The 26567-nt window shown below is 48.8% G+C and overlaps 1 protein-coding gene across 9 annotated transcripts in view; it reads left to right on the forward strand.

The window, feature by feature from the left end:
* Positions 1-26567, forward strand: part of phactr1 (phosphatase and actin regulator 1) — a 707078-nt gene that overhangs the window by 380188 nt on the left and 300323 nt on the right. The gene's annotated exons all lie outside the window — the stretch shown is intronic.

Genomic DNA, 26567 nt, shown 5'->3' on the forward strand with positions numbered 1-26567 from the left:
GTCTCAGAACTCCGCCCCTTTTGCCGACTACTCCAAGTTGATAGATCTAGCATGCAGTACTGGCAGCACTTTGCGATTACTGGAACTCAGTGGAAATTTAAGTTAAAACTTCTCAGGTGCAAATAAGATTTGTTTTATTAGTCTTCTATTGATTACAATTGAGAGTTGTTTAAAAGTCTAATTTGCTAATAAGCCCAGCTAGCAGAGAAATTACAGAGAGGCAATTTGTAGACAATTGAAGCTTTCAAAGAATCACATAAATAATTTTCTTGCTTAGGCAAACAGCTCGCAATAACTTTAGAAGTCAACATCTGAAAATGAAATATGAAGACAGGGAGACAGCGAATAGTAAGTCAAAATACAGATGATTTATGAAAGAGAGAGTGATCCAGAAAATCCATCACGGTTATACTGTATCATATCTGTCTTTAGCCATCTAATTACACCCCATGTAATCCTAATTGGCTCGGGTTAGAGTCAAATACATTTGATTTGATGGTAAGCTGTCCATCTTTAATATGCAACGTGAACCTAAAATGTTTCATAGGAATCTTTGGAAGGGATAGCCTTCTGGACTGAACAGGGTCTACATGTTTGCGCTGGAGACGACTCTGGGCTTGCACCTGATAAGAGATAGGACCCATTTGGCGAAAGATTACACCAGGGACCCACTGGGCACCAACAGCAAAATTCCGAATGAACACTGGGTCACTGGGAGTAAACTGCCGAATCGGCCGATGCCAAGAAAAACCATGTCCCTGCCATTCTTGTGTGCGGCGTACTGTTGCGCCAATGTTCAGGAAAACCATGATAAGGCGGGTTCGAAGTCTCTGGCCCATTAGGAGTTTCGTGGGAGCTACCCCAGTCACTGCATGGGGGGTGGTCCTATATGAAAACATAAAAACGTGCCAGTCTCGTGTCCATGGACCCGGAAGACTGCTTCTTTAGGCCTCGTTTGAATGTCTGCACTGCGCGCTCCGCCAACCCATTTGAAGCTGGGTGGTATGGGGCAGCGCGGATATGGCGTATGCCGTTCATCTTCATGAACCTCGCAAACTCCTCACTTGTGAACGGAGTGCCGTTGTCCGTGACCAGCACCTTGGGGAGGCCATGCATACTGAAAGACAAACGCATCTTCTCAATAGTTGCGCAGGACGTTGTGCCTCCCATTTTATGCATCTCTAGCCATTTAGACTGGGCGTCGATTAATAGAAGGAACATGGATCCTTGAAAAGGGCCGGCGAAATCCACATGCAAACGTGCCTAAGGCCGCCCTGGCCATTCCCAGTGATGTAGGGGCGCGGCCGGCGGAAGCTTCTGATGCTCCTGGCAAATGGAGCAGTTTTGGGCCACCTTCTCAATGTCGGTGTCGAGGCCTGGCCACCAGACATAACTCTGGGCCAACATTTTCATTTTGGTCACACCTGGATGCCCATTGTGCAAGTCTCTCAGTATCAGCTTCTGTCCTTTTTCCGGGACAATCACACACGTCCCCCACAAAAGGATGCCGCCTTCCACGCTAAATTCTGACAGCTTGGAGGAAAATGCCTGCAACTCGCCTGGGAGCTGTCTATGCTGTCCACCATACAGGACTATGCGCCGAACCTTTGACAGGACTGGCTCCGTCTGGGTCCACTCACGGATCTGTGATGCCGTGACGGGCAAGGTGTCCATAAAATTTAGGGTTGCAACCACCTCACCGGTCGTGGGGGTCGACATGGGGCCGGTCGATAAAGGCAATCGGTTCAGTGCGTCGGCATTCCCTATCTGGGTTCCTGGTTTGTGCTCCAGAGAATACTCGTATGCAGCGAGCGGAATCCATGCGGAAGCAATGGGCGGTATTGGCTTATCCTCTCTGAAAAGTCCCAGCACAGGCTTATGATCAGTCACGATAGTGAAGTGGCAGCCATATACGTACTGGTGGAAACGTTACACCCCAAAGGCCACTGCCGGGCCCTCTTTCTCGATCTGCGCGTACTTTCTTTCCGCTGCAGTCAATGTGCGGGAGGCGAAAGCTAACGGCCGCTCGGCCCCATTCACCATCTTGTGGGACAGGACGGCCCCAATACCATACTGGGATGCATCACATGTGACGAGCAAAGGCTTTCCAGGATCATAGTGGGTCAGTAACCCAGACGATGACAATTGTTGTTTTACCCACCAGAAAGCGGTTTCTTGCAGCTGACCCCAAACCCAGGTGTGATTCTTCTTTAGCAGAAGGTGCAACAAGGCCAGATTGGGGAGAAACTTTCCGTAATAGTTTACGAGGCCGAGAAACGAACGAAGATGCAAAGTGTCAGTCAGGGCGGGGGCCTGTTGAATTGCGCGCACCTTCTCTGCGACTTGGATACGGGCTACAGCCCCTTTATTTTTCCCAAACCGGGCTGGAATACATCTGGGTATCGTCCCAGCACCTCAGTCAACCCTCCAGAAACTGGAGGATGTGCTGCCAATGCAACCGCAAATGGCGCAACCAGTCCCGACCCAACAAGCTGGACCCATGGCCGCGCACCATGGTAAGTGGGAAATGCCCCTCCTGGCGTCCATAAACAACAGGGGTCATTGTAGTTCCTGCAATGTCCAATGGTTCCCCCGTGTAGGTGGCCAACCTGGCCTGTGTGTCGGTTAATGTAAGGGTCTGTATACCCTGCTTGATGCGGTCGAATGTCCTCTGGGCGATCAGAGAGACCGCTGCGCCAGTGTCCAACTCCATCTCAAGCGGGTGACCATTGACCCGTACTGTCACTTTAATGGGGGCCACACGGGGAGCTGCCACACAATGCAGCTGCAGGCAGTCATCCTCCATCTCCACGTCCTCGGGAGTAGTCGCCGCAGGTTCATCCAAATGAAAGGTACGGCCCCTGGGCTGGCCCTAGTTACGGTCGGAATGATGGCGCCTCTGGCGGCCCCAGGACCGGCGTCCGCGACGGGGTCAGCGCCCACAAGTCTGACACGGACATGGCTCCTCATCCATTGGTTCTGGAGAAGGCTCCCTTCGGGGAGGAATGTCCGACGGCCACTGGTGTCGATCCGGACGTTGCCTCGCCCAAGGTACCGCATGGGTGCAGGGGACGCTTTCGGACGGAAGGGGTTGCGCCCCAAGGCATGCACCTCCATTCCCTGTAGCTCCTGTACTCCTCGTTCTGCGCTCTCTCGGGACAATACTATTTGAATGGCCTGTTGAAAAGTCAATGTTGGCTCAGCTAACAACTTTCTCTGGGTGGCCGCATTGTTAATACCGCAAACCAAATGGTCACGTAACATTTCTGACAAGGTCTCACCATAGTCACAGTACTCCGCAATCCTGCGTAGCCTGGATAGAAAGTCAGCAAGTGATTCTCCTGGGGTCCTCTCAGCGGTATTCAACCAGTAATGTTGGACTATCGTGGATGGGGTTTTGGTGTCCGGCGCAGCTGGGTACGTAAGGCTCCTAATCACCCCAAACGTATGCGGGCCTCAGGCGGTGAGCAATATGACCACCTGGCACTTATTTTCGGTGATGTTGTTTGCTCGGAAATAGTAACGCATCCTTTGTGCGTACTGGTTCCAGCTTTCCAGCGCAGCATCAAAAACATCCAAACGTCCATACAGAGGCATGGTGTAATAGAAAACAACTTCCAACCTGTATCCAACAAAAAGGGAGGTGGCTTCAGCAGTGTAGACAGCTATTCACTTTAACCCTTGTCGCCAGTTTTGTGAGGGCCACAAAGAATCCAGCAAGAGTTCTCAAGATACAAAGAAATTACATTTATTTACAATAACACATATATGCAGCAGCAGCAGCAACTTCCCTTGCTGCTCACTCCTCTCTCTCTCTCTCTGGTTCCAAACTGGCCAGCTCTATTTATGCAGGGAGTCTGCATTTGACTCCGCCCCCTCATTGGGGAAGCTCATACTCCCATAGGATTGTGGGATTGTCATTAGTCCCCAGCCAATGGTAAGCAGGCAGGTTATAACAGATGTATTAGAAATAGTTGACTTCTACACACACTCCCCACTTAAACTGGAATACCACACCTGAAAAGCAACCACAATATGCTCACCCCTCACTGTCTTTAAGTTCACTAAGCCAATCCAATAGATAGACTTTTAACACCTCGAGGCCCAAATGTGTTATGGGCCAGGGTTTGGAGAATCCCAAAGTGTATCATGGAGTTCACCTGACCCAAAACTTTAAATAGATTGTGGTTATGGGGAGCACACAGTCCACTCTACAGGTCTGGTGCAACATAGAACATAGAACAGTCCAGCACAGAACAGGCCCTTCGGCCCTCAATGTTGTGCCGAGCCATGATCACCCTACTCAAACCCACGTATCCACCCTATACCCGTAACCCAACAACCCCCCCTTAACCTTACTTTTTAGGACACTACGGGCAATTTAGCATGGCCAATCCACCTAACCCGCACATCTTTGGACCGTGGGAGGAAACCAGAGCACCCGGAGGAAACCCACGCACACACGGGGAGGACGTGCAGACTCCGCACAGACAGTGACCCAGCCGGGAATCGAACCTGGGACCCTGGAGCTGTGAAGCATTTATGCTAACCACCGTGCTACCCTGCTGCCCTCTGTAAAACAGAGCTTTACAGTACTTTTAAATTAAAACAATGTTTATTTATGAAACCAATTAACACTTTATAAACCCACAGTAAGCATCTTAACAACTATCAACACCAATACATCCCCAAAAATACAGTACTCGGCAGATAACCCTTGATTGATTCCCAATCAACATCCAGAAGACCCTTTTTAACACAAAGATCAGGTTTAAATTCACTATTGAGAGTGGCTATCCCTTTGAAATCACCCAAATGAGCAATCTTTAGCTTGTGGAGAGATCCATGCACATCTGCTGGCTTTCACTGCAGCTTTTCTCTCTGAAAACAAAACTAAAATCTCACTCTGTAGCAGCCTGCGCAAAAACGAAAGTATAACAGACAGCCCAGCTCCACCCACTCTCTGACATCACTGCAGCTCTCTAATAATCACCCTTTTCTTAAAGGTACACCAGTACAGCCATTTTATAAATCCCCATTTCTTAAACACACATTTCTTAAAGGTACTCTCATGTGACAATGGGGACAGGCATTCAAACCTAAATAACCCCTGGGCGTGATTCAGGGGACTCTAGTTAAAGTCCGGTTTCGGGCGTGACGGCCAAGTTGGCGTGATCTCAGCCCGGTATTCAACAGCACTTAGTGCCAAAAATGAGCCCCATGAGATTCTCAACATTACTGGCTCCCTTGCCATCTGATTCGTCCGACCTGCGTCTCAGCAGCTCGCTGTTAAAACACTCTTTCACCACTCGCTCCCACTTGACATACATCACGCATACCTACCTCCTCGCTTTGGGGGTGCCGACCTCAAGGCTTCTCAGCACTGTGGATGAGAGGCGGGGCACCCTGTTCCCCCGAGGGGGTCGGAGGATCAGCAGAAGAGCCGGCCACACCGCCGGGACCAGTGGCAGTGGCTGACAGTGCGGGAGCAAACGAGGAGGACCACCTTCCGATGTCAGAAGAAGACCAAGGACCTCCAACAAGCTGCAAATGTTACCACCTCTCTCCTAGCATCAGTTCCCCCTCCCAGTCCTCATATTTGCAATCCCCACCCCACTTCCCAACAACTCACACCCCTCCCACATCCGATATTTGTGCCTGTTCCTCAGAATCCCCTGGCACCCACCAGCACAACTCCCTTGTGTCCAGATACGGTGCCACACATGCAACCTGCTGTAGACACCCCCTGACCCATCTAACGTGGGCCTACAATGCCTTCTGTTTGCCCCACAGGAGAAGATAGCCCATAGTAAATGGGAAAGGACCAAAACGGGGAAGGAATCTGAGTTGAGTCCTCACCCCCTATGAGGAACAGGCCCTGGACATCGCAGGGTTGAACAAGAGTGAGCAGTCACCGACAGCGAGGTTTTTGTGCGCTAGAGAGGTGAGGATCCACTGCCCCTTCACCAGAAAATGTGTCTCAAGTGACTACATGTCAGACAAAATGATCCTTCCCTCTCACTGACCACATGTCCATTGTCTCACAGGATCTCCATCTGGTGAGACTGGGCCATCTGGATTCGTACCCCGCCACCCCAACACCCTCTCCGCCACACAAAACAGGGGGACATTAGTGGGCAGGCTTCTGGGGCACAATCTGTAGAACACAGGAAGGAATGTCAGCAACATTCCAGCGACTACAAGGTCCATTGGTGGAATCCCAAAGGCCTCAGGTGCAGGAGATGGTGCCAACAAACGTGGTACCGAGGCCAACACTGCTAGGCTGGCGACTGCAGTGGAAAACTGAGAGCATGATGTCCACAACTTGAGTGGTGGTGTCCAAGGCATGGCTCAGTCTGTGATGCCATAGCCGAGAGCCTCGACATTCTGTCCTAGTTGCTGAGGGACATGTCCCAGATGCACGTGGACATTGCGGAGGCACTGCAAGAGCTTGGCTCTGAGGTGCATCGCTGTGGGCGTCAACAGCATGGCACAGATAATGGGGAACCTTCAGGACTGGCAGCTCCAGTTGACTCATAGGCCTCTGGAACTCGCTCCAGCTGCCTCTCTACCTTATGGAGTCACCCAGGACCCTACAGGCAACGTTATGGAGGAGGAACTGCTGGAGGCCAAGGAGACTATGGCAGCCATAATTTCTTCCGAATCTCCCCCTCATGACACCGGTGCATCTTAGTGCAGCGGGCACAGTCGGGTTGCATGGCGATGCAAGTGACACCAGTAAGTCAACTGCTGGCTCCAGTCCCTCCAGAGGATGTCCGCGAAGATCATTAAAGGCCACATGACATGGAAAGCAGCAGGCTGCCTCTACCTCTGACGTGCATCCCGGAGTCACGCTTAGACATAGCACTAGACCTCAGAAGATCAAGAAGAGTGAGGAACACTGAGTGGGCACTGGAGAAGGGTCACTATCTGTAGCTAGGGAGAATGGAAATCTGTCACGGTGAAATATTCACTGTTCAAACATGTCACATCTCATAAATGTAGAGCCTCTGTTGTCATGTGAGAATACCTTTAAGAAATGGGTGTTTATAAATGGGTGGGTATGTAAATATCTGTAGTGTGAGTACTTTAAGAAATGGGTGTTTATTACTGCAGTGATGTCAGAGAGTGGGTGGAGCTGGGCTGTCTGTCAGCTTTTTACTTTCGTTTTAGGCTGTTTGCTGCAGGGTGTGTTTTAGTTTTGTTTTCAGTGTTGGAGCTGAAGCCAGACCAAGCAGGTGTACTGCTGTCCTCTCTGCCATGAAAAGACCATCTCTTGATCATTTGGTGAATTCAAAATTATATATGTTCTCAGTAGTGAATTTAAACCTAATGTGTTTCTGTTGAAAGGTGTTTCTTCTGTCTTCTGGATGTTGTTTGGGAAGTTATTAAGGATTACTTAGTGTTGTATTCTTTGGGGGTTGTATTTGAATTGATGGTTGATAAGATGATCACTGTATGTTTCAAAAAGGTTAACTTGAGTTCATAGAATAAACATTGTTTTTCTTTAAAAATTACTTTTCCATTTCTGCTGTACCATTCCGGTAGAGTGGGCCGTGTGCTCCCCATACCACAATCTATGAAAAGTTGTGGGTCAGGTGAACTCCATGATACACTTTGGGGTTCTCTAAACCCTGACCCATAACACTGTCACGTTAGTCTGTACATCAGGTATGTCCGCGCCCCCACCACTCCCCCAACCTTGGACACAGTGGTCCAAAATCAAAGACCCCCAATGCAGTTCAGAGGATAGGTGTGAGCGCGTTGTCACAGAATGACAGGAGTCAGACTTTAGTTTTCATCACTCTAATATTTTATATTGACCCACTGACAGTGCTGACACAGGCCAATTTCCTTGGAGTAATGTTGCACAGACCCTGAGAGAGAGGAACAGTGTGGTCTAGGAGAGGGCAGTGTGATGGGGACTGTGGGGAATGGGGGGGAAGCCGGGGATTTTGTGGGAGCAGGGAATGGTGGGGTGGGAAGAAAATGGGGGGGGGGGAGGGTGGAGTGTTGGAAGAGGGAAACGGGGGAGGGAGGGAAATGGGGCAGATTTCCAACTTACATTGTGACAGAAGACACAAGTGAGAAATCTGGGGCCGGATTTGCCGCACCCCGATGCCGAAATTGCGTTCGGCGACGGAGCAGAGAATCCACTTTCATGCATGAAATTGAGCCCTGCACTGGTTCCACGATTCTCTGTCCCCTGAAAAGCAGCATAGTCGGGGAGTGTGCCGCACCGATTATCCACCACCTGAGGCCATTGCCTGTGGCCCTCCCCGCTATTCTCCGCCCCCGACCGGCCAAATTCCCGACAGCATGGCCACTAATGGTCCCATCATCCATGATACCTGCGTGGTTGCTACGGACTCAGTGCAGGGCTGCCACTGTCGGGGGAGGGCGATCGGAGGACGGGAAGGGCTTCATTCGGGACTGGGGATTTTTCATGCAGGCAGTCCGGGTCAGCCGAGCCGCCAATTGGGAGTACTATTTCCGTGATCCAAGTCCACATTCTGAGTCCGCCATGGAGCACGACGAGGCTGCTGCCTTGCGCATGCGCGGCCTCTGACCCAGGGGTGCGAGGGGCGTATTGGCAGCTCGAGCTCCGACCTCCACGACAGCTGCCTGCCACCCCTTGCAAAGCTGTGAATCTGTGGCCTTTTGACTTCAGTTTTCCTGGCATAAAAGACCACAGTTTTCACAATGGCGTGGGGACATAGTCCCAAAAACGGAGAATCAAGTCCCTGACATCTTCACCTCGTTTCTGCATTTTCCCAATTGTGGCTGACATGGAGGTCAGACTGTGAACTTGGATTTAGCTGCATGTTACTTAAGGCAATTGATTGGCCACTTGAGAGCCACTTATGGAGATTTATAAATTTTACTGACAATATATAGGAATCACAGGGGCTTCATGAGCCTCTCTTAGTAAAATGTGGTATGAAAGAGACAATGCTGGAAAATCTCAGCAGGTCTAGCAGCATCTGTAGGGAGAGAAAAGAGCTAACGTTTCCAGTCCGATGACTCTTTGTCAAAGCTAACAGACAGAGAGAGTGGGAAATATTTATACTGTGGAATGAGAATGAAAGATGAGTCATAGCTCCAGAAACCCAGGGAAACTTGGTGCTAATGGCCACAGAAACCAAGGGGAAAGAATGCTAATGGCAGTCCCCAGAGAGACAAAAGATGTGAAAGGTCAAACAGCAGGGAAACTAACATCAGAGGATGAACTGCAGGTGTGGGGGGAGGGGAAGGGGAAGCAAAGAGGAGAAAGGTGCGGGAAAGAAAGAAATGGTAAAAGACAGTTAAAATTAAATGAAAGTTAAAATGTGGTGCCAACAAGCGGGAGCTCAGTGATGGCTCTCTAGATTCAGAGGAGAGATAGAACACCTGGCACATGGCAGACCATAGGGACCCATGGCGTAGGCTATTGAACTTCTGAAGATGAAACTCTAGTGCCTTGTTTGATCTGGAGGAACCCTGTCCAATTTCCCAGTTGAGGGTCTGGGTATCATGATGGTCAGCTGTGCAGTTCATGGGGCTGTAGTTGAGCAAGGTGCTAAACAATGAGGATCGGCAGGGCCACGATGGCTCCCCTGATGAAGAGGATGTGGAGGAAGCTCCTGACCAGGTGATATATGATGAAGCATCCTAGGGACCCCAGACAAAACGCAATGAGATGCACATACACAGACGTTCCATACATCTTGCAAACTATTGGTTTCATACCAATGAAGCCTAACTTTCTCACAGCCCTGTTGTCTCCTCCTTTATTTTTCAATTCATCTTCCGGTGCTCATTTTAATACTACACGGCGACAAAGAAACATTGATCATGTGGTGTGTGTTAATAATGATATAAAAGCACCAATCACTCATAAGGGAACATTGTGGATTCATTTATTAATTCTAGCCTTGGTACATATTGGTACTAACGACATAGGCAGGACGAGTAACGAGGTACTGCAGCAGGAGTTCAGGGAGCTAGGTAGAAAGTTAAAAAAACAGGACCTCTAAGATTGTAATCTCGGGATTACTTCGTGTGCCATGTGCCTGTGAAATAGGAAGAGAGTACAGCTGAACATGTGGTAAGCAACTGGTGTAGGAGGGAAGGTTTCAGATGTCTGGACCATTGGGATCACTTCCGGAGTAGGTGGAACCAGTACAATAAGGAGGGGTTGCAACTAAACTGGAGGGGCATAAATATTCTGGCCGGGAGGGTTGCCAGGATCACACAGGAGGGTTTAAATGCGTGTGGCAGGGGAATAGGAACCGGAACAATGGGTTAGAAGACAAAATAACTGATGGATAACTAGAGAATAGGGCCAGTAATGCAGAGGAAGAACAGGGAGGGAGATGTTGCTGAATACAGCGGACTTATGGTCTGAAGTGCATGTGTTTCAATGCGAGAAGTATAACAGATAAGGTGGATGAACTTAGAGCTTGGATGAGTGCTTGGAACTGTGATGTTGTTGCCATCACAGAGACTTGGTTGAGGAAGGGACAGGATTGGCAGCGAATAAATGGGTGATGGAGGGGCGAGGGGCGGCGTGGAAAAGAATGGAGATGGCGTCATGTAGAGGTACGAGCCTGGGTGCCATGGTAACGGCACCGTTGCCGCTCTCCCCTAAGAGGTTTACCACGAGCCCGGTGGTGGCGGCGACCCTAAGAATCTGGGAACAATGGAGACGGCATCGGGGGGAAACAGGGGCCTCGATGGAGGCTCCACTGGGTGGCAACCATCGGTTCATCCCGGGGAACACGGATGGGGGATTCAGGGGGTGGCAAAGGGCGGGCATCAGCAAATTGAGGGACCTGTTTATTGGCGGGAGGTTTGCGGGCCTGGGGGAACTGGAAGATAAATTTGGCCTTCCCCAGGGGAACATGTTCAGATACCTGCAGGTAAAGGTGTTTGCTAGGCGACAGGTAGAGGGATTCCCTTTGCTGCCCTCGCAGGGGGCGATGGACAGAGTGCTTTCGGGGGTGTGGGTAGGAGAGGGGAAGGTGTCTGACATCTATAAGGTAAAGCAGGAGGTGGAGGAGTCGTCAGTGGAGGAGCTGAAGGCTAAATGGGAGGAGGAACTCGGGGAGCAGATAGAGGACGGGACTTGGGCGGATGCCTTGGACAGAGTCAACTCTTCCTCCTCATGTGCGAGGCTTAGTCTCATCCAATTTAAGGTGCTGCACCGGGCCCACATGTCCGGGACTAGGATGAGTAGGTTCTTCGGGGGTGAGGACAGGTGCACCAGATGTTCGGGGAGTCCTGCGAACCACGCCCATATGTTCTGGGCATGCCCAGCACTGGAAGAATTCTGGAAGGGGGTGGCGGGGACGGTGTCGAGGGTGGTTGGATCCAGGGTCAAACCAGGGTGGGGACTCGCGATTTTTGGAGTTGCGATAGAGCCGGGAGTGCAGGAGGCGAAAGAGGCCGGTGTCCTGGCCTTTGCGTCCCTAGTAGCCCGTCGAAGGATTCTGTTACAATGGAAGGATGCAAGGCCCCCAAGTGTGGAGACCTGGATCAGTGACATGGCGGGATTTATAAAATTGGAAAAGGTCAAATTTGCCCTGAGAGGATCAATACAAGGGTTCTATAAACGATGGCAGCCTTTTCTGGACTTCCTGGCTCAGAGATAGGTAACTTGGTCAATAGCAGCAGCAACCCGGGGGGGGGGGGGGGGGGGTGCATTATTGTAGTGTTTATTCTGTAACTTTATAGTGTGTTAATATGCGTTGTTGTTAAAATGCTGGGTTGTTCATGGGGATGGGGCGAATGTATATGATTGTTAATATTATTGTTATTTTCGGTATTTTACTAAGGTGCGTCAATGTTGTATAAAATCAAAATTTCTCAATAAAAATGATTTAAAAAAAAAAAAAGGATTGGCAGCGAAATGTTCCAGGATTTAGATGTTTTAGGCGGATAGAGGAGCATATAAAAGGGGTGGGGGAGTTGCACTACTGGTTACAGAGAAAATCACAGCTGTACTGTGGGAGGCCACCTCGGAGGGCTCATACAGAGAGGCAATATGGGTAGAGCTCAGGAATAGGAAGGGGACAATCACAGTGTTGGGGGTTTACTGCAGGTCTTCCAACAGCCAGCGGGAGATAGAGGAGCCGATATATAGGCTAATTGAGGAAAGGTGTAAAAGCAATAGGGTTGTTGTGATGGGTTATTTTAACTTCCCCTATATAGTCTGGGACTCGGTGCTAGGGGTTTGGATGAGGCAGAATTTGTAAGGAGTATCCAGGAGGGATGCTTGAAACAATCTGTAGATAGTCCAACTAGAGAAGCAGGTGTACTGGACCTGACATTAGGGAATAAGCCCGGCCAGCTGGTAAAAAGTTCAATCGGGGAGCATTTCAGGAACAGTGACCATAATTCACTAAGTTCAAGGTACTGTTGGATAAAGATAAGAGTAGTTCTCGGGTGAAGATGGTAAATTGGGAGAGTCCTCGTGTGAGGGTGGTAAATTGGGGGAGGGCTAATGGTAACAATATTAGGCAGGAAAGGAAGAATGTAAATTGGGGGCGGATGTTTGAGGGTAAATCAACATCTGACATTTGGGAGGCTTTAAAATGTCAGCTTTTAGGAATTCAGGACCGGCATGTTCCTGTGAAGAAGAAGGATAAGTATGGTAAGTTTTGGGAACCTTGGGCAACGAGGGATATTGTGAGTGTAGTCAAAAAGCAAAAGGAAGCATAAAGGGGTGGCACGGTGGCACAGTGGTTAGGATTGCTGCCTCATAGCTCCAAGCACCCGCATTGAAATCTGGCCTCGGGTGACTGTGTGGAGTTTACACTTTCTCCCCATGTCTGCGTACGATTCCTCCGGGCGCTCTGGTTTCCTCCACAGTCAGAAGATGTGCACATTAGGAGAATTGGCCATGCTAAATTGGCCCATTGTGTCCAAAAGGTTAGGCGGGGTTACTGGGTTACGTGAACAGGGTGAAGGCGTGGGGTTAAGTAGAGTGCTCTTTCTAAGGGCTGGTGCAGATTCGAAGGGCCGAATGGCTTTCTTCTGCACTGTAAATTCTATGATTCTATGTAAGGGCGAGAAGGCTGGGTGGGTGGCACAGTAGCACAATGGTTAGCACTGTTGTTTCACAGCACCAGGGACCCAGGTTTGATTCCTCACTTGGGTCACTGTCTGCGCAGAGTCTGCACGTTCTCCCGACTCTGTGTCTGGTTTCTTCAGGGTTCTCCGATTTCTTCCCACAAGTCTTGAAAGGCATGCTTGTTCAGTGACTTGTACCTTCTGAATTCTCCCTCAGTATCCCCAAACAGGCGTCGTCGTGTGGCAACCAGGGTATTTTCACAGTAACTTCATTACTGTATTAAAATATAAGCATACTTGAGACACTAATAAAGATTATTATTATGAACAGACAAAGCCCGTGATAAGGAACTTCAGCAAGGAGTCAGGCGGGCTAAAAGAGGACACAAAAAGTCATTGGAAAACAGGAGTAAGGAAAATCCTAAGACTTTTTACACATATATAAAGAGAAGATGATAGCCAGGGAAAGGGTTGGCCCACTCCAGACAGGAGAGGGAATCTATGCCTGGAGCCAGAGGAAATTGGTGAGATACTGAATGAGTACTTTGCAGCAGTATTCACCAAAGAGAAGGACTTGGTGGATGAAGAGTATGTAGATCGTCCGGGTCACATTGAGATCAAAAAGGAGGAGGTTTGGGTGTCTTGAAAAATATTAAGGTAGATAAATCCCCAGGGCCTGATGGGATATATCCCAGAACACTAAGGGAGGAAATTGCTGTGGCCTTGTGAGAAATATTTATATCCTCGCTGACTACAGGTGAGGTGCCAGAGGACTGGAGAATAGCCAATATTGTTTCTTTGTTTAAGAAGGGCAGCAAGGTTAAGAAGGAGCACCAGGAAATTACAGGCCAGTGAGCTTTACATCAGTGGGAGGGAAATTATTGGAGAGAATTCTTCGAGACAGGATTTACTCCCAATTGGAAGCAAATGGATGTATTAGCGAGAGGCAGCACGGTTTTGTGAAGGGGAGGTTGTGTCTCACGAACTTGATAGAGTTTTCCGAAGAGGTCACAAAGATGATTGAGGTAGGGCAGTGGATGTTGTCTACATGGACTTCAGTAAGGCCTTTGACAAGGTACCTCATGGCAGACTGGCACAGAAGGTGAAATCACACAGGATCAGAGGTGAGCTGGCAAGATGAATACAGAACAGGCTCGGTCATAGAAGTGTTGCCTTCTTTACTTTGGGGAGAACCACAAGCTGTTTCTTATATCGACCAAATGACCACACAACCAATACGTTAGCTCAAAAACACAGTTTATTAATAACACCAGGCTTGTATCTCTATGCAATAACACATGCGGATCCGTACTAAACCACATCTAACGACTAAGATGACCTATACTTAACTTCGTGTGACCGGCACTGTGTGAGATAAGGCCTTTATCCGGGTCCACGTGGTTGGTTTAGAAGTGGTTGGGTTCATCTCAGCTGGCTGGTCCTTCAGGAATGTTCGCGGGTCCTTGAACTTGGTTGTTCTGCTGCAGTTAGTGGCACACAGGCTGGTTCCAAAAGAGACAGATTTCTAGTGCACAGGACATTTTATCCTTCGTCTCTTTCGCGCTCTTTTGGGCGGTCCTTACTCCAGGTCCAATGGATCGATAGGGTTCTCGATCACCCTCATCGATCTCAGCCAATTAGGGGGCGGATACCTCGATAGCTGTGCGGGTCCTAGCTATCATTGTCTCAGGCACGTGGGCCTTTCCAAATACGGGGGGGGGGGGGGGGGGGGGGGGGTGCCGGTTAGTCGGCTACTGTTGTAATTCCGTGAATCAAACTCTATTGTCCTGGGGAAAATGGCGATCGACTCTTAATGGATACAAGTTTCAGCCAAGTCTGGTTTCTTTGCGCAATACACAGAGGCTGTGTACCAGTCTGTGTCTCAAATTGACCACAATTCCCAAGGTCCTTTGTAGGTGACCATTTTGCATGGCTACATTCCGTCCTCTTGATCCTGAACGTGAAGCGTGGTAGATCACAGTCTTGATCCCATAGTCTACCTTGCCAAGCCGGCACGGGTCAGTCAGTTCAGGTCCTACACTACGCTACTCTGTCCTAAATACATTGTACAACTTTACCTAATTCATTATCACATACATTCATTAAAACAATTCACTACAGATAGCCATTTCATTCCTAAAATCGGATCCAGATAAAACATTTTAACTTAAATGAGTATATAAAACAGTTGGTTTCTCAGTAAACTTTCTAAACTACACTCATGCTGCTGGTTTTACCGAAAGAACTTATCTATAACACAAAATCTACAATACTTAAACAGCAGCACCACATTATTTCGTCTTATCACATTTCATCAGTACAGAGATATAAAGGGTCTATTTAGCAGCATTTATCACAGTTTTTTAAAGTTGGATATTCTTAGGATTTCATTGGATTCCAAAGAGTGGGGGCTTGAACTGTGTATATAGGAGACCGGGAGGCTTTTGCCTTCCATTTGCGGATTTGAATGTTTAGGGAAGCACGGTAGCACAAGTGGATAGCACTGTGGCTTCAGAGCGCCAGCGTCCCAGGTTCGATTCCCCGCTGGGACACTGTCTGTGCAGAGTTTGCACATTTTCCCCGTGTCTGCGTGGGCTTCCTCCGGGTGCTCCGTTTTCCTCCCAGTCCAAAGATGTGCAGGTTAGGTGGATTGGCCATGCTAAATTGCCCTTAGTATCCAAAAAGGTTAAAAGGGGTTGTTGGCGTTACAAGGATAGGGTGGAAGTGAGGGCTTAATGTGGGTCGGTGCAGACACGATGGGCCGAATGGCCTCCTTCTGCACTGTACGTTCTATGTACTCTATGACTACACTATAGATTACTGCAATCAGGAGGAGGGTCTCTACTATGTATAAGAGTGGATTCCATTTTGCAATGCCTTCCCACCAGTGGGGGTTTCGGTCTCTATCTCTAATAGTTGTTGTTTGGTATCCTGACTGGAGGTGGTCTGTGGGGTGGTGTCGCTCTGGGCTGGCTTAGGTCCTACTCTAACTGTGTGTATTACCAAATTACATTTAGTGGGTGTCCCGGCCGTGCCAAGGGTGGCATGGGCCTGCGATCAGTGGGCACCGATCGCGGGCAGCGGGTCCGATACCCGTGCACTATTTGTTCTTCCGCCGCCCCGTAGAATCAGTCCACGGGGCGGCTGAGGGGCATGATGGCCCGCGCATGTGCGGGTTTGACGCGTCTGCGCGGGTTTGACGCGTCTGCGTGATGACGTCATCCGCGCGTGCGCGGGTTGGAGCCGTCCAACCCGCGCATGCGCGGCTGACGTCATCGTCGCCGTGACTCTTGGCGGGCGGAGTTAGCAACGTTCGCTAACTCCGCGTCCCCGTGATTCCCCCGGCCCCGATACTAGCCCCGCCCGGGGGGGAGAATCGGGTGCCGGGACGGAGCTCCGAAGCTGGTGTGAATCACGGCCAGTTTCACGCCAGCCTTCACGGCACGCCGGATTTGCGGAGAATCGCACCCCTTATGTTCCGGTTGTGCTAATGTAACATTCTGATGTGGACCCATTGGGCTTTCTGTAAATTGTCCGTTGGTTATTGCACCCAAATATCATCATATTTGGGAGAACTTATCCCCTGCATCTGGGGGACGGTACCACAGGCCGCCGGGCTGTGAAAAGTCTTGGGTATCTTGTGCTTGGAGTCCCGTAAGTGCGGCAATCATCCAGACGAAGACCATGGATGCTGGGTTCATCCTGCGGTGTCTGATTTCCGCGTAATCCCAGGGAATCAAGCACAGTATCATGTCAGTATCGTTGGTTAATATCTGGGTATGTTAGTCTCTCTCTCTTAGTTCCAAATTTCATTTATGATTGTCACCATGTGTGACTCCCCCATTTTGTGTTAAAAATAAAATCTTTTGGAGAGGAACTAATCCAAGTGTCTCAATTCAAGTATTCAAGTCTCTCACAGCTTGTGTGGTTGATGCGAGGAGTGGACGGATGCTTTCTTCGACCATTCTCCATCTTTACTAGCAACCAAGGAGGTTGAGGCTTTGCTGAACCAGTCGAATTTCAGGGCAGCCAGTTTTATAGAATTTCGTCCCTGGGGCTCAGAGGTAGCAGCAGTGATCATCAACCAGTGTTTTAAGTGTAAATAGCATTTGGAGGTGACCCAAAGGGGTCTGAAAGAATCGTGGAAGAAAGGTTTAGAGTTGGAGCGGGAAGGGAGATTCAAGACCTGTCCAAAGCAGTAAAGGGTGTAGTAACCATTCCAGAGAGCATGATGTGAAACATGGGGTGCGTATGGGTCGCTGCGAGACAAGAATGGGTGGGATCCCCGGTAGGGCGGGGGTTAGTTCCGTTACTCCACTATCCGAGTGTGATTGACCGGTTAATTTTGAGGCCCTCAGGTAGGGCGGGGATCAGTGCCATGACACCCTGCCTGGGTGACCAGGATGAATGGGAAGAATGTGTAGTCATATCGTGGTGCCTTCAATTGCCATTGGTCAGTAGACTATGTCTGACGGTTGAATCAAAGAAGTAATTACAACTGCATAACTGAGTGTCGGGCCCACATAGATTAAAACCATGTGTTGGCAAGAAGAGGAGATTAAAAACAAGAAGACGGGCAGGCTCCATCACAAATTTGGACACCTTAATTCTTAGGCAGTGTCCGTTTCTCATCACCTGGACACCTCAAATATTTGCGTGTATCAGTTCCGTTAAATTATTTCCCAGAAGGGGCTCATCGCTTAAATCATCACCTTCTCCTGGTTGCCAGACTCGTGTCTGCAGATTCCGGGTGGTAGCTGCGTAGGCCTGTGGGTGGTCCGATTCGTCATGTCTTACCAACCTGTAGGAATTGTCACAGTGCCAAAAGGGAGTATTGGGGTTGTGTGGCAGTGTGTCGCTGGGAATTGGTATACTGGAAGTGGAAGCAACGTTGTCGGGAGCGGGCATAGGAAGAGTCATTGGGTGGAGACAGTCATAAAAGGTGTTGAGAAAATCCAAGGTGCTGTTCCGGAGGCTAGGGTAGCTGATGGTGGGGAGGTTGCTAGGGATGGTAGTCAAATCCGTGAGGCTCTGATCAGAGTCAAGTTCGAGGTTGAAACCTGTGAGTATGGGCGGAGTCGAGGAGAGAGTGTTGTCCTGAGGGGGGAGGGTTGGAGCGGGCATCGGGCTGAATTGTCAGTGGGCAGAGCGTCATCCTCTTCCATTACCAAGGCTAAGTGGTGGGCGTAGCTACGTTGTGATCCATAGAGTTTGGTTAATGTGGAACCAACCAGTCTTAACGTTGGGGTATGCTATCTTGTACACAGAGGGCCTTCTTTTGTCAGATATGGAGTAGGGGCCTGCAAATTTAGGGGCTAGGAAGGAGCTGGGGTTGTACAACAAGATCATAACTTGCTGGCCGACTGCATACTCTATGGAGTGAACCTTTTTGTCGAAGCTGCCTTTACTCTGCCTTTTCCTAGCGCCTAGTCGGACAGCAGCAGCTAGTTGTGCCGCTTTAATGTTCACTGTGACCTGTTGCTTTTTCGTGGGTGAGCGCGGTTAATGCGGGATTTGCCAAATGGAGCCCAAATGAATATTCAATGCCTTTCATGGGCCTCGCTGTCATAAGGGTCTGGGGGGTGAAACCTGTGGAACTGGAAACTGTGTTCCTGATAATCATGAGAGCAAAGGGTAGTACCGTGTCCCAAGTGGAATTGTTCTGCTGTACCGTTTTCCTATTGGTCGTTTTTAAAGTGCGATTCATGCGCTCTACTGTGCCGCTGGACTGGGGGTGGTAGGCTATGTGGATTTTTCGTTTGATATCGAAAATGGTCAAAACATTTTGCATTACTCTGCTGGTGAAGTGGGAACCTTGATCTGACTCAATGCTGCGTGGAAGACCCCAGCGCATAAAGATCTGTTGGGTCAAAATCTTTGCGTTGGCCTTTGCCATGTTTGAACGTGTATGGAATGCTTCAACCCATTTTGTAAATGTATCGATGGTGACGAGCACGTACTCTAAACAGTTTCTGCAGGGGGGGGGAGGGGATCAATGTAATCATTTTGCAGATTTAGCCAGGGGCCTTCTACAGGTCGGGTGTCTCATAACTGTCCCTTCTTTGCATAATGTTCTGGACTGTTCTGAGTGCAAATTAGGCAATTGTCTACATAATGTGTGACATCGCTTTTTAATTCGTGCCCCCAGCGCAAGGGTCTTAAATGGGCAATGGTTGTGTCTATTCCCTGATGTCCGAGTCCATCATGGAATTGGTAGATTAAATGGTTTCTGTCTTGTGTGGGGACCACATAGATTCCGTCCTCTAACACTATTCCGTCCTGTATTGTGAGTGTGATCTTCCATTTATCATAGGGGGCTGTGTAGGTGCCATTCAGTATCTGTTTGAGGGAGTTGTCTGCTTAACTGTTCGCACTGGGGGGGGGGGGGGGGGGGGGGAGGGGGGGGCGTTGCCAGAAGTGACCAGTGCGTGATCCAGCTTTAGCTAAGGCGTCGGCCTTGTGATTCTTGGGCGGGGGAGGTGTGGTGGTGGCTCTTTACTTGAATGATGCCGGATGTGCGGCCGGTGGCTTTCTTGAGAATATGTTTCAGGAGAGGGACGGAGGGTAGGGGTTTTCTGTTGGTGGATACAAAACCTCGAGATTCCCTTATGGGAAATAATTCTTTTGGACTGTTGCAGACATCCAGACTGTCGGAGTGTATGTCCGCAAGCATTGGAAAGGAGTCTGGGTGATCAGTTACATGAGCTATGTCTGCCAGTTCGATTGCCTGCGAACACAAGTGGCCGGGTAATTTTAAAGACACCTCTTCCAGTGTGCGTCCCTGTGAATCCTGCACGATGATCCCGCATCCTGTAATTCTTACTCCATCCACAACAGTGGAGGAGCCGTCTACATAGATCTTTACTGTGTCCCCTGTGCCTTGGGAACTTTGTGTCTCGGGAACAAAGGGTCCTGTGGGGTGTGTGGTTGCAATTATCTGGCATTCGTGTGTCTAATGCATATTGTCCCTGCATATTGTAAATTGTCTGCTAAGAACGTGTGGGTCTCGGTGCGTTTCACAGAAATATCCCTGCCTTGTCATAAAAGTGTCCAGCGAGCTGCTCTGGTCTGGCTAACTGAACCATCCTTTACTTTGCCATCTCACAACAGTTGGGTGGAGGTGTGCTCGGTTAATATCATGACTGGGTTGAGGCCTGTAGTGTGCGCAAAGTACTGGACTGCCCAGAAGACTGAAAGCAAGTGTCGTTCACAGGAAGAAAATCCTTGCTCTACGGGGTCTAAAACTCATGAGGCATAGGTTACCAGTCCTAATCAGTCATGGAGTTCCTGTCGGAGCACTGCTGAGAGGGTTCGGTCGATGGTTGCTACTTCTATGGAGTAGGGCAAGGCGGGGCCGGGAACTTGTAAAGCGGGAGCTGTATCTAGGGCGAGTTATAAATCGTCTATGACGTCTGTGTGCTGGGGAAGCCAATTCCATGGGGTGTTCTTTTTCAAAAGCTCTGAGAGCGGGGCGGTCTTGGTGGCAAAACTATCTACATAATTTCTGTAGTATCCCACTAAACCTAAAAATGAGCGGAGTGCACTTACATTATGGGGCAGGGACAAGTTCACAATGGAGTCAATGCGTTTTTGTTCAATTTCACGTTTGCCATGTCTAAGAGTGGTACCTAAATAAATTACCTTTTCCCTCAATATCTGTGCCTTTTTGGGGTTTACCTCACATCTGATGGACTGGAGCAGGGTTAGAAAGTCGGCCAATAGAACCATGTGCTCTTCCCTGGTATCGGTTTGCAGGAGCAGGTCATCTACAGACTGAATTAGGCATTTGGGGCGGGAGAATTTGGAAAGACCAGCAGCTAGCTGTCTGTGGAAAATGTAGGGGGAATTATGGAAGCCTTGGGGGAGAGACATCCACGTGTACTGTTGGCCTTGAAAAGTGAATGCATATTTATACTGGCAGGCTCGATCGAGGGGAATGGACCAAAAACCATTGCTGATATCTAACACGGTGAAATACTTTGCTTGCACTCCCTGGTTTAGCATAGTCGCAGGACCCGTGGCAATGGTGGGTGCTGTTAAAGGGGTAACTTTGTTTAGTTTGCAGTAGTCAATGGTGAGTTGCAATAAACCGTCTGGTTTCTTTATGGGCCAAATCGGGGCATTATTAGTGAAAGCTACGGGTTGAATCACTCCTTGTTTCAACAGACTGTTAATTACCTTTAAAATTTCACCCTCAGCCTGCTGTGGAAATCCATACTGTTTCTGTGATTTGGGGTGTGGACCTGAGATCATAATCGTACCTGGAATGTCCTGCTTATGTTGGGCAAATGCACCTTTGTGAATGGCTAATACCCAACTAATGGTGTCGTCTGTGCTAATTGGTGGAGGGTTAAACTAGCTAGATGGATAAAGAACTGGCTGGGCAACAGGAGACAGAGAGTAGAGGTGGAAGGGAGTGTCTCAAAATGGCGAAGGTGTTCCACAGGGATCCGTGCTCGGACCACTGTTGTTTGTGATATACATATATGATCTGGACGAAGGTATAGGTGATCTGATTAGCAAGTTTGTAGATGATACTAAGATTGGTGGAGTTGCAGATAGCGAGGAGGACTGTCAGAGAATACAGCAAAATATCGATAGATTGGAGAGTTGGGTAGAGAAATAGCAGATGGAGTTCAATTCAGGCAAATGCATTTTGGAAGATCCAATTCAAGAACGAACTATACGGTCAATGGAAGTGTCCTGGGGAAAATTGATGTACAGAGAGATCTGGGAGTTCAGGTCCATTGCATCCTGAAGGTGGCAACGCAGGTCGATAGAGTGGTCAAGAAGGCATACAGCATGCTTGCCTTCATCGGACGGGGTATTGAGTACAAGAGTCGGCAGGTCATGTTACAGTTGTAGAGGACTTTGGTTGGGCCACATTTGGAATACTGCATGCAGTTCTGGTCACCACATTACCAGAAGGATGTGGATGCTTTAGAGAGGGTGCAGAGGAGGTTCACCAGGATGTTTCCTAGTATGGAGGGTGCTAGCTATGAAGAAAGGTTGAGTAGATTATGATTGTTTTTGTTGGAAAGATGGAGGTTGAGGGTGGACCTGATTGAGGTCTGCAAAATTATGAGAGGCGTAGACATGGTGGATAGCAACCAGCTTTTTCCAAGAGTGGGGGTGTCAATTACAAGGGGTCACGATTTCAAGGTGAGAGGGGGAAAGTTTAAGGGAGATGTGCGTGGAAAGATTTTTACGCACAGGGTGGTGGGTGCCTGGAATGCTTTGCCAGCGGAGGTGGTAGAGGCGGGCACGATAGCATCATTTAAGATGCATCTGGACAGATATATATATACAGGCGGGGAACAGAGGGAAGTAGATCCTTGGCAAATAGGCGACAGGTTTAGATAAAGGATCTGGATGGGCACAGGCTGGGAGGGCCAAAGGGCCTGTTCCTGTGCTGTAATTGTCTTTGTTCTTTGTTCTTATTGGTCCCCTACTGAGCAAATCCTGTTTTTGTAATCTGCCACTGAGAGCGTGACGGGGGCTCTAGTTGTCTTGGACATTTGCCAGACACACTTGTTTACGGCGTCGAAGGAGGGGTTATGTGAGTTCATAACTTTTATGCTGAGGATGTGTCCCGCAGTCAGGGTTAGGTCTATTATAAGAACTATTCTATTATAAGTCTATTATATGGTGGGTAGTGGTTACATTTCCTATTTGGACGGATATAGGGGCTGTGATGTATCCTTCCTGCATCTGGCCTGTGAATCAACTGAGTGTGATTGTATCTGTGGTGGGCCAGGGTGTTTCTTGGAATAGGTTTGCGGAGTTTACTGTGGTTTGGGATCCTCCTGTGTCCCAAAGAAAATCAACTGCTTGTCCCCGAACTGTGCCTGTGACTACCGGTCTTCCTACGTTATCCCAGCGTGTGTCATAGACCCATGTCAGAGACTTTGGACATCGTCAATCTGAGGCGTTATAAGCCAGGTTGTCTGAATGGGCGTTTATATTATGTATGGTGCGAGCGTTGCCTTCTAGCTGTCGCAGCTGGTGATCGTGGTCTGGCCTGTTGTTTCTTGGTGGGGGTTTGGGCTGTTGGGGTTGTTGGTGGTGTGGGGGATTTTGTCTGCAATCACGGGCAAAATTTTCTACCTGTCCACAAGTGTAACATGGACCTCGTGGTGTGTGGGCTGGGGTTTGTGCTCTGGGGTGATGTTCTCAGGGGAAATGTTCCTCTCTTCTGCCCTCATTTATCCATGTGGGTTCCTGGCTAGTTCTGACTGGGTACATTGTGGCTTCTACTGCGTTCTGGTCCATCTGATCCTGAAGTGACTGTTCCCATGCCCTTGATAGGCGTCTAAGTACCCTTATCTCATTATGCATGGTATCTGCCGGGTCATAATTTGCACAAGCCTTTTTACCTGCTTCAGTTGCGTGTGAAACTAATGTACGGGACCATTTAGTGGTGTCTTCCTCATCGAGGTGAGCACGGTCTAAGTTTCCATATGCTGCCTTGAAATGTATCCAGAGGTGACCGGCAAAGGCCGTTAGATGTTCCCCTCTCTTTTGCCTACATTTGTTTAGACCCTCTACTGGATCCCCTTTGTTGTATCCGATAGCATCTAATATTGCGGCCTACATTTCCTCTAGGGTTCCTCCTCCTACGTTTTGGGGGTCTGGCAAGGCTGACCTTACCGACTGGCTGAGGCTCATTACTATCAATTTTACTTCCTCTCTCTCATCTAATCCGTACATAACCTTTTGTTGGCGCACCTCCTCAAAGAAGCTATGGGGGCCGACAGTGGGCTGAAATGGAGTAATTTTACTGCAAGCGTCCCTCAACTGAGTTACCAAAAGTGTAGGTGATATCTGGGCCTGCCTGATCCCTTCTCCTTCTTCCTGTGGTGACTGGATTCATGGGTGTCGGGGCAGCTGTGGGGGTTGGTGCAACCTGTGCAGACGGTGCTGCTGGTGCCTTTCTTTTTGCGTGGCAGCTGCTTTTGACTTTCTGTTCTTTTAACATACATTTGCGCACTTTCAGTTAACTCTTCCCAGTCTGCCATCTCTTCCTCATCTATCCCGAAGATACACATAAAACCATTCTGAACTGAAAATAATTACTGGAGCTTATCTATTTTCCGCTGGCATTTAAAGTGGTCAACGGTGCTCTGCCTTTGTTCTTTGGTGGACAGGTGGAGCACTCTTAAAGCTGCCTGTAAATCAGCGCATTTCTTTGTTAGCTGGGTGACCTAGTGTTCAGTCTCCTCTTTTATCAAGACTGCACGCTGTGTATCTTGATAGGCCTTGTCGTGCTGGGTCTGAAAGCTGCTAAGGTGTACTGTGCAAGACTGGTGGGTGCATTTAACATCGGTGATTTCCCAGTCTTTAGTGGCTAACTTCTCCCGGAGTTCCTCAATAAGGTTCTCACTTTCTTTACTGTTTCCCTCATTCTCTTCTTCCTTCTCTGCTAACTGTCTGCGGAGCGTCTCGACGACCTCCTCGGTGCCTCACAAATGTGCCAAGCAGCACACTATTGCCATTGGCTTTCTAAACTTGGCTGTGTTTTTCTTATATATCTCACAAAGATTCTCCCACCAAGTCTATCCTATCTTTCCTGGACCTGTCTCCGTGTTTGCACAAAAATTCGACCAAATCCTTTCCCCTTTAAATACTTTCTCAACACATCCTCCCAAATGGGGCACTGCTCTAATTTATCAACTAATGTAACCTCGGATTGCTGCTGTGGGTTCATCAACTTCTCTATCATCTGTGCTGCCATCTCTTCGCTACTTAAAATTTGGAACGGGGGGCATAAGGAGTTGCTCGAACAACGGGTACGGCTTACGGCTATATTCCGGTTCACAATCCCTCTAGATGAAATCAAATGAAAATTGCTTTTTGTCACAAGTCGGCTTCAAATGAAGTTATTGTGAAAAGCCCCGAGTCGCCACATTCCGGCACCTGTTCGGGGAGGCTGGTACGGGAATTGAACCGTGCTGCTGGTCTGCTTTGGTTTGCTTTTAAAAGCCAGCTATTTAGCCCTGTGCTAAACCAGCCCCAGATTTGCAAGTCTGACGAGTTTACCTTACCCTTCGCTGTTAGTTAAGCATGCAGTTAGTGCACACTTCCGAAAATCGGTTATTTGGCCGATATGAAATTTACTCTTGTGGTTCGTTCTTTTTCCCAATTGAATTCAAAGTTGTGGGATCCCTCGGAGTAATAGAGTCACTTCTAATTGAGGTCCCGTCAGAGTCGCCAATAAATGTTGCCTTCTTTACTTTGGGGTGAACCACAAGCTGTTTCTTATATCAACCAAATGACCACACAACCAGTATGTTCGCTCAAAAACACAGTTTATTAATAACACAAGGTTTGCATCTCTATGCAATAACACACGTGGCTCCGTACTAAACTACACCTAACGACTAAGATGACATTTACTTAACTTCAAGTGACCGGCACTGTGCGAGATAAGGCCTTTATCCAGGTCCAAGTTGTCGGTTTAGAAGTGGTTGGGTTCGTCTCAGCCTGGCCCGTCTTTCAGGAATGGTCACGGGTCCTTGAACTTGGTTGTTCTGCTGCAGTTGGTCTCACACAGACCGGTCCCAAAAGAGACAGATCTCTGGTGCGCAGGGCTTTTTATCCTTCGTCTCTTTCGCGCTCTTTGGGGCGGTCCCTACTCCAGGTCCATTGGATCGATAGGGTTCTCGATCACCCCCGTTGAACTCAGCCAATTAGGGGGCGGATACTTCGATAGCTTGGCGAGTCCTAGCTATCATTGTCCCAAGCACGTGGACCTTTCCAAATAAGGGAGGGTGATGCCAGTTAGTCGGCTACTGTTGTAACTCTTTGATTTAAACTCTATTGTCCTGGGGGAAATGATGATCGATTCTTAATGGATACAAGTTTCAGCCAAGTCTGGTTTCTTTGCGCAATACACAGCCTGTCTGTGTCCCAATTTGACCACAATTCCCATGGTCCTTTGCAGGTGGCCATTTTACATGGCTACAGAAGACAGAGGGTAGCAGTGGAAGGGTGCTTTTCTGAATAGAGGGCTGTGACTAGTATTGTTCCGCAGGGATTAGTGCTGGGACCTTTGCTGTTGTATACATAAATGATTTGGAGGAACGTATAATGGTCTGATTGGTAAGTTGCGGACAACACAAAGGTTGATGGAATTATGGATAGCGATGAGGACTGTCAGAGGATACAGCAGGATATTGATTGGTTGGAGACTTGGGCGGCGAGATGGCAGATGGAGTTTAATCTGGCAAAATGTGAGGTAATGTGTTTTGGAAGGTCTAATACAGGTGGGAAATGTACAGTAAATGGCAGAACTTTTACGAGTATTGATAGGCAGAGGGATCTGGGTGTACAGGTCCTCAAGACACTGATAGTGGCAATGTAGGTGCAGAAGGTAGTCAAGAAGGCATGCTTGCCTTCATCGGCCGGGGCATTGAGTATAAAAATTGACAAGACATACTGCAGCTGTATGGAACCTTAGGTAGGCCACACTTGAAATATAGAGTTCAATTCTGATCGCCACACTACCAGAAGGA

The sequence above is a fragment of the Scyliorhinus canicula genome, chromosome 5, assembly GCF_902713615.1.
Source record: "Scyliorhinus canicula chromosome 5, sScyCan1.1, whole genome shotgun sequence".
NCBI lineage: Eukaryota > Metazoa > Chordata > Chondrichthyes > Carcharhiniformes > Scyliorhinidae > Scyliorhinus > Scyliorhinus canicula.